Genomic DNA, 8,854 nt, shown 5'->3' on the forward strand with positions numbered 1-8,854 from the left:
AAAAGACACTGGATTTCTTATAAATATTTCTCATGGACCCTGAGCACAACCCAAACAGGCTACATATTGAAGAAGACAACAAATTAATGAAAAAAATTAACATACCTTTTACCTCTTGTTTGTTACTGCCAACATTCATCAAATCAAAAATTCCCTGCATACTTACTGAATCAAACATGCTGTGTCTGCTTTTAAAAAGATACCCCTATACAAGTTAAACAGCTTCAACTTTTTTTTTATTTTTATTTTTTATTTCGGGAGTTTTCTTGTAACAGGTAATGATTCAAGTCTTCCTTTTATTTTCTAGTTTGATATTATTGTATCTGTTTTTCAAAAATGTCTTTAAGAAAATTAGTACGAACACAGCTACCTTTTGTTAGGACCATTTTTTTGTTAGTTTTAGTCTTTCACTTTGTGCTTTTCAAACTTTCTAAAGGTAGAACAAATCTGGCTGCACATCTACATCTTTGAGGGCAGATGGCAGCAGAGGAATGGCAAACATTTTTTTTCAAGTATCCAATGTAGAAATGACCTCCGATCTGCCAAAGGCTGGCTACTTTGGTGGAAAGTACAAAGATCTGAACCTTGATAAATATTGGAATTTGATTCTTCAGAAATATTAGAAGCCTGTGCCTTATTCTGTCTGTATGTATTACATCTTTTGATACTATCAGTCTCAGTTTTGCTAACTTAGTTTAAATTAATCAGTGCAATGTATTTTATTTAGCAAAGCACAGCATGAATTCAGTGGCAAACAAACACAACTGTGATAATTTTTGTGTTCCTCCTAACACAACCATCAATTATGTGCTGCTGTGAGCTCAGAATACACTCTTAAACGGTATCTGCAGATAAATCACTGAGCTGTCACTGCAGAAAAGACACTTTTTTTGCATTGCTGCATCCCTAATTTTGAAGGGATATGATTAGTAACAAATACATCCCTGAGATAGATCCAAAGATATTGACGATATGACAACTTAGTCATTAAGAGTCTTCGGTGGCAAGGTTATCATGATACATTTAAAGGCAGGCAATAGAGGCAATTATGTTTTACAATATTGACCATCAATGAATATTGTGTAGCATGACACCTCAGTTAAGCAGACAAGCAAGCAAGGTGAACAAAAAAGACAGCTGGATAACACACTTGGAGAAGCTTTCCACCACAGTGAAAAAGACAGTGGTTTGTCATCCAAGAAAGAAATCTAGATATAAGCACCCTGACAGGATAAACAAGTGCCTTTCAATGTCAAGAGAAACGATGACATGGTGCTGAGAATTAGCCATGCACATCTCCTAGATCTAGATCTGAATCTTGTGTATAAACTTTTCCTTTTACAAGAGTTCTGACAAGTACCCTTAATTCATGCATGTGTTGAAAGCTAAAGTTTGAGATATGATTAGGTCTGTGAGACAGTTCAGTTTAGGTGATAATTCTAGTTTTGTTATGATTTTTATTCAGTGCATTTTTCTTTTTTTGTCTCAATATTTAGTTTTAAGGAAAAAAATCCCATAACATTCCTTCACCAAAACCATTGTTCTTTCTGTGTGGTGTTTACAGAAAGGGGATCAAGAATGTGTCAGAATAGCTCAAACCCTTTGTTCTGATATTGGTACCTGCCTATGAGCCAGTATCCCTCCCATTCACCTAGCTTTGTTGGGATTCCTTTGAATTGCTTTAACGTGCTTCCTTTCATCTAAACTTATACAAATAACTGGCATACTTCGCTACATTACTGCTCCTCCTCTAGTAAAAAAAAAAAAAGTCTATATATTTCTGAGTATGGAAATTTTGAACTCCCAAGTGATATGTTTTTTTCAATGGTAAAATAAATCATTTGTTTCTGCTATTTCACCTCTTCTTGCAAGACTGCTGAGTTTAATGTTCTCTAGAGAACTTGACAAAAGGCTTTTGAAAATCCAAATAAATTACTTTGACTAATTTTATCTATTATTTCTTGCTATCCTCAAAGGATCCTAAGAGAATAGAGGACTCTGATTCTTCCACCGGGGTTTGCCCTCATGGCAACCTATGCTTTTGCTTAGTTTTAAAGCTTTTGGGCACAGGGACTACCTTCTCTGTTATTTTTTGAAAAGTACACCTCTTGGCAAAACAAAGTCCTGATTGAAGTACTAAGGCATTATTAGTCCATTAAAACACTTATGTCACCGTAACAGTTCTGATTGTTCTGCTATTTCCGAGATCTCAAAATTGGGCTTCGCATATCATTGTCAGGTATCCTTATAGGCTTCTTTTAAAGGCAAGTATAGCACCAAAGAAGTTTCTTACTAGCTGAAAATAGGTGGTCATAATCATACACTAGCAGAAAGAGTACTAAAATTGTTTTAGCTTTTCTTGCAGTCTTGAGATTTCGAGCACTCCAGGGAATCTGACAAAACCAGCAGGAGCAATTAGGAAATGATTCTACACTGGAATGATTTCCTAATTATTCCTGTTTCACCTTACAGTTGTGATTATTGCGGTTTTCTGTTTGACTGGCTTTGCTTTCCAGGTCCTGCAAGCTCCATCAGTGGTCCCTTCCAACTTAAGCTGTTCTGTATTCTGTGACAATAGCTTAACAATAGGTATATGTTCAACCACTTCTGTGGCGTTTATTGGTTTAGCAAGACACATTAGGAACATGTAAGTCTTCTAATAAGAAGAAGGTCTGATTTGAGGGAAAAATATTTTATTTCCCTTTGAACTCAAAAGCAATATTTTAAGGACTGCATGTATATTTAAACCAACTTAAAGCAATGAAAATAACTCTTAAAATCCTTCTCTGTTAGCTTTGCAGTCAGTCCATTTTGCAAGAAGCACTAAAAAGGCTCATTACAGCCTCAGACACATAGCTCCATTTTGTTCATGCTATATGACTCTTCTGTAAAGAAAGCCTTTGGGACACTCACATTAAGCACCAGTAGCCAAATTAGAGGAAATCTGCTCCTGAATAAACATAACACGAGCTATCCTTCTATGAAGGAAGGAATCACATTTATTTATTTATTTATTGTGGAAGTGGCAACTGCCTTGAGCAAATTGAGGACCTGTGTTGTTTCATCCCTGTGGACTTATATTAATCCAGTAATTGCCCTTTTTAAATCCCCATAGTATTGGGAATTTGTGACTACAGTCTATTTCGTGTATCAAAGAACTTTAACCCTAGAACTTTTGCTGGTTTGGCGTGATCACACTAACTCAGAACACTTTCATCATTGCTCCCTGCTTGAAGCAAGTTCAAGTCCCTTTCTGACATGGATTCAGATTTTCAAAGTCCTGTTTGCAGCTCTGGCCCTGAGGAAGTAGGCATTAGCAGAAAGCGTATAGCCATAGCAATCAGATCTTTCAGCCTGCTGTTTTTAGTGCCTCACTTCTAAAAATAAAACTGGAGTGATTTGTTTGAAATAATTGCACCAATGATGTACAGTGACTGATTTTAATCTCTCTCATCACCAGAAGGGCTTGAATGGGGTTGAATTTATCTTTCATGGAAGATTTATCTCCTTCTGACTTCTGTTTTTTCCCAAGGATGGCAGTGCGGAAGCTCTAGACTCTTCCTTCTCAGCACGTCTATTGCTATCTTCATTTAGCAACAGTTTGCAGATGCATCAACACATTATATGTGATCTGGTCATTAGAGAAGACAGAAACCAATGTTCCTTGACAGAGCTTTGCAAGTGCTGGTCTTTCGCTGAGCTACCTTTTGTGATCCTGATAGACAACAGATATTTCTTGACATAAACAGGCAATATCCTTATACATGACTTTATTTTGCTGAATTGGGAAAGTTGGTATCAATTTCTGATCTCTTTTTTAAGCATCAGAGTTCTAGGCTACTTCTTGTTGCCTAACTAATATACTGCTGAGAAATTAATTAAATTGTAAAAAGCATCAATGATGGGTAAAATTCATCTTTCATATAGCAGCTCTGATCCAGATCACTGACAGAAAAAAATATCCTAGACAATAGAAATTATTCTATCTGTTTTGCTGGTGGCTAATGGAAAAGTTGAAGCTAAGATTTGCAAGGCAATAATAAATAAGCCACAGCATGCAAATAAAGTTGCATAAAGTTCTTTATATTTTCAGTCTCTCATACTATTAAACAAACAAATGACTGTCCTTTTTTGGGAATTTGTATCGGAAGAATCTCATACAATATGTTGGGTTATTCAAAAAGGCAATACCTCTGTTTCCTACCAAATTTAAATAAAAATGTATCTTTGGTTAGAAGTGTTTATATTTTAAAAAGTAAATATAAACATGTTTGCATTATCAAATTTCCAGAAATTTCCAGTCTAATGGTTATGGAAATTTTGAACATGGTATCTCTTTTTAGAACTGTATTGAATATGATACACTAAATTTGAAGATTAACTTCTTAATTTTTTTTCTTTTTCTCAGTAACCTATATTTTATGAGGAAGTTTCTATAATGTCACCTTAAATTTTAGTTGCAGCTCTTTCATTCTCATTTGTGAATTTCTCACTGCTAAAGTTGGGTTGGAAGATAATGAATATATTTCAAAGATAAACCCCTCCATGCTGTGGAGCAGACTCAGTCAGAGATCAATATGATCAGACCAAAAGCCGTTTATTGCAAAGCCTTAACTCCTTATATACTATTGCTTACATACACTTACAATGATTTGGCATATTATGATTGGATACATGTCTTGAAGACCCTTAGTAACTAACATATAATTGGTTAAGCACAGGTGTGAGAACTCGACCTCGAAAGCTTGCCAACAGTCCACGGTTTCACAACCCAGCAAATTACAGCTTCTTCTTATCTTGCTTGCTTAAGCTTCCTTGGGCCTCTCATGGCCTTGCTGTATCTTTCAGGATTATTCAGAGTTCATGTACCAAATATCCATTGTCCTGTGAGAACATTGTCTCCACACCTCCAAATTTATCTTACGCTCATATAAAATAAGCAGATGTTAATTTTCATTCATAGGACTCATTTTAGAAATGTCAAGTGGTTTGTTCACAACCAATTAGCATCTATTGATTCTAATACATACTCAAAGACATGCTTCAGCACAAAGAAGATATCGTTCCCCCTTGGAGGATGGCATTTGCACTTCAAAGCGTAAAAGCATTGACAGTGAGATTTGAAGAATATTCTTCATACACCACTCTCCATCCTTTCTGTAGTTATACTTGCTTAGCCCTCTTTATGCTCAACTAAAATACTTACAATTTACTCTTCCTATGATTTTATTTTAATATTTTGTGTATTTTTGCTCTCTTTTGTATGTGATGCATGATTTTGTGGATAAGCTCAAAGCGAAGGTAAAGTATATTAAACTTTTCAAGGGGTTGGAAGATGTATTTCAGTAGTGGTTTTTGTTTTAGTAAGATGTATTTCAATGACATTTTCTTCAGTAAAGAATTGTAATTAAAGAAAATAGTTTAAAAATGCATGGGCTCATACAAGTTCAGAGCAATTAGGCTAGGTAATTAGAAGCATGATAAAAGGGCTGCATGGGAAAAGGAATTTAAACCCTCATTGAACTGTTACATCAAAAAGTGAATAAGAAAAAGATTAAATTAAAAGTAGGGCTTATAACTGGCAGGCAAAAGATAAAGCCAATTATTCTGGAAAAAGGAGTGCATGATTATTTACCTAGAGCTACTATTCATCACATGTAATAAATTTCCTGAATGTGGAGGTAGCAAATGTACTGCCAGTTTCCCTTTCTCATTCCTAACTTAATAGTCTTACTCAGAAGATGAACAGCCTTTCCCAGGCTCCTTCACAGATGAGCATGTTAAGGAACACAGCTTCCCAAAACAAGTATACAAAGAAAAGCTAAACAACATTAAAGATAGTTGACATGATTTAAGACTGCATCATAAAGTGGTTATTTTGAATGGATGAAAGAAAGAACTAGGAAATTAGCTTGATATCCGTTTGGTGGTTTGTTTTTTTTTCAGTAGGAATGATTTTTTCAGTGGTTCCTAAGCTTGTATTAAATGCCAATCACACTTCATGCAGTTGGGGAAGTTTTCTGGCATTTGATAAAGTTTGATTTTACAATGAAGGCTTAATAACAGAAGTACGGGGAAAAGAGATTAAGGGGATTGGTTACACTGTTCTAGTGCAGTGGCACATACTATGCATCAAAGACCAAAGGGCCCTTCATAATGCAAAGGATCTATATGCTAAAATCTTTCCTCCTAGAGAGAAATATGGGAAAGGCCACAGTGTGATTCACACCAGGTTCCTAGAAGGAGACACATAATTTGCTTTGTCTAGGGGAAAGAATTGCTACATCCATACTCATCCTTAGAGCTGTGGAGGCGTTCGTACGTCACTGATGCCATGGGACTACTCATGATGATGATGCTATTTTATTGATTTATGACTTGCATATTTGATTACCACTGCCCTCTGAATCAACCATTAGAAATGAGCTCCATGACTCCTTGGGTTCATCTGTGGTTAATTAATAATCAGATACACTTTTATCAGTGCATCATAACAGAGTCCGACAGCAAAAGACATTTAAAACTATTGATTTAATGAGGGGACAGTTTTTCTTTAATGATGGTAAATAGTCAGATTATTTAAATCAAAAGGTATCATAAATATCCCTTCTTTGTAACAACACCAACAACAAATGTTGCCCTGGTAATCAACTTACTAGTAAAACAGCAATAAAGCAGTTTAATCGTGCTCCTTATATTGTCATGAATTTCAAAACCAAAAAGCACCTTTACAACAGTCTAATCTGCACTCCAGATAGCCCTGTCCAGAAAAGTTCATATAATAATTCTTCTGTCAAGCATCTAATTTTGTTCGAGATGGATTATCTCATTTAGAAAGCTGGGAAGCTCTGCTGAAGTTTAGCAATCCAGTGCAATCATCAAAGGCATTTTCCACCAGAGCCAGAAAATCTCCCAGTCAAAACAAGTACAGGACAGGTGAGGCTTTGTTTTACCCTGACGTGCTATACAAGGACTGTGTGTACCTGCATAGAGGGGAGCGGTCACCCTGTCCCATCCCTGGGCATGTGGATGGAAACTAGTCTTTCGCACCATAAAGATAACATCTATGCCAAGGCAGTGACTTTAATGACTACTATGAGGAATTTTCTAAAAGAAGAATAAAGCTGATTTTCAATCAAATTATATTGAAACATAAATACTGAGGGAAAAAAATATAAATCTTTTTCCTTAAGTAATGGAGGAAACAAATTCAATAAGGAAGGAAATGACTGGGCTATCCAGTTTTTAAATTCCTTGTGTTTTCCTGGATGTTTCTTAACTTGTTCTGACTTGCATTGTTTTGTTAGAGTAGTTAAAAGCATAAATTTAAAACCCAGTGTCCATTAACAGTTTGTTTCTTTCCTACTCATATTTCAACTGGCATTTGAAGCAATAGTACTTCAGTGTGATTAAAAAAAACATTTAAGAGTCTAACTTTTGTGAGATTTATTATTTTTGTGTTGTTTTCATTTGGTTTTTAATATTTTTATTCTAACCTCACTCTCCTTACATTTATTTTCCTTTGGGGTGAGTCTATCTCTGATCAAGGCTTTTTAGTTGTAACACTAGGCAGTGGTTTCTTGTGTATTTACCAAGGAATCTCAGGTTTTCTAACCTGCACCCCATAATGTATTCCTCATTACTGACCTGAAGGGTCACCTAATCAGCAAGAGCATATTCCACATTTTCTGCACAGACTTCCTTGCTGTGACAGCCTAGATCTGCTGTATGAAAACAACTTGCTCAACACTTTACTAAGATTGTCAGACAACCATTAGATAGCAGATACTTGAGCTACTGCTGATTTATGATGGATTTGAACTGGTGGCCTTAGGGCAAAACCTACTGTCAAGCTCTCTGAGCTATCTGTTGTTTTGTTTTGCTTTGTTTTCTACTTGCTTTCTTACTTTAGTGACAACTCATGAATAAAAGCAGAAATGGAAAAAGCACAAACGATATGCCTGGAACTACAGAAAGTCAGAAGGCAATTTAAGGTAATTTTGTCCCAGAAGTCAGAAGAAAGTAGGAGAAGCTAAACGCTCTGAGCAATCTAGGTTTTAAATGGTTGATACTTTCTCCAGCATCCTCCCAAAAAGAAAGTTGTAGAAGGTCATTTAAAATAAATTTTTTCTTTCTCCTGGGAAATCAGTATATTTTTCATAAAAATATTACCCTACTTCCTTTGACATTCTGCTATAAGCAAACTTCTAACTAGCATAAGCTTGCATTTCTAAAGAAATGAAAAGAATTTGATAGTAAAAATGACCTGGAAGTCTTTTTACTATTTTATTTATTTATTTATTTACACACGAGGATCACAGGTAGTCTACTAATGATTATGACATTTCATAAAATGGTTATAGAATTATAAAATGGTTAGGGTTGGAAAGGACCTTAAGATCATCTAGTTCCAACCCATCTGGCATGGGCAGGCACACTTCACACTAAACCATCTCACCCAAGACTCTGTCCAACCTGGCCTTGAACACTGCCAGGGATGGAGCATTTACCACTTCTTTGGGCAACCCATTCGAGTGCCTCACAACCTTTGCAGTAAGGGATTTCTTCCTTTATCTAACCTGAACTTCCCCTGTTTAAGTTTTAACCCATTACCCCTTGTCCTGTCACTACAGTCCCTAATGAAGAGTCCCTCCCCAGCATCCCTATAGGCCCCCTTCAGATACTGGAAGGCTGCTATGAGGTCTCCACACAGCCTTCTCTTCTCCAGGCTGAACAGCCCCAACTGTTCATACAGGAGGTGCTCCAGCCCCCTGAACATCCTTATGGCCCTCCTCTGGACTTGTTCCAACAGTTCCATGTCATTCTTATGCTGGGGATATCAGAACTGTACACA

This window comes from Pezoporus wallicus, unplaced genomic scaffold, assembly GCF_028554395.1.
Source record: "Pezoporus wallicus isolate ANWC-B61680 ecotype Strahan unplaced genomic scaffold, APGP_CSIRO_Pwel_v1 contig_6665, whole genome shotgun sequence".
Taxonomy (NCBI): domain Eukaryota; kingdom Metazoa; phylum Chordata; class Aves; order Psittaciformes; family Psittacidae; genus Pezoporus; species Pezoporus wallicus.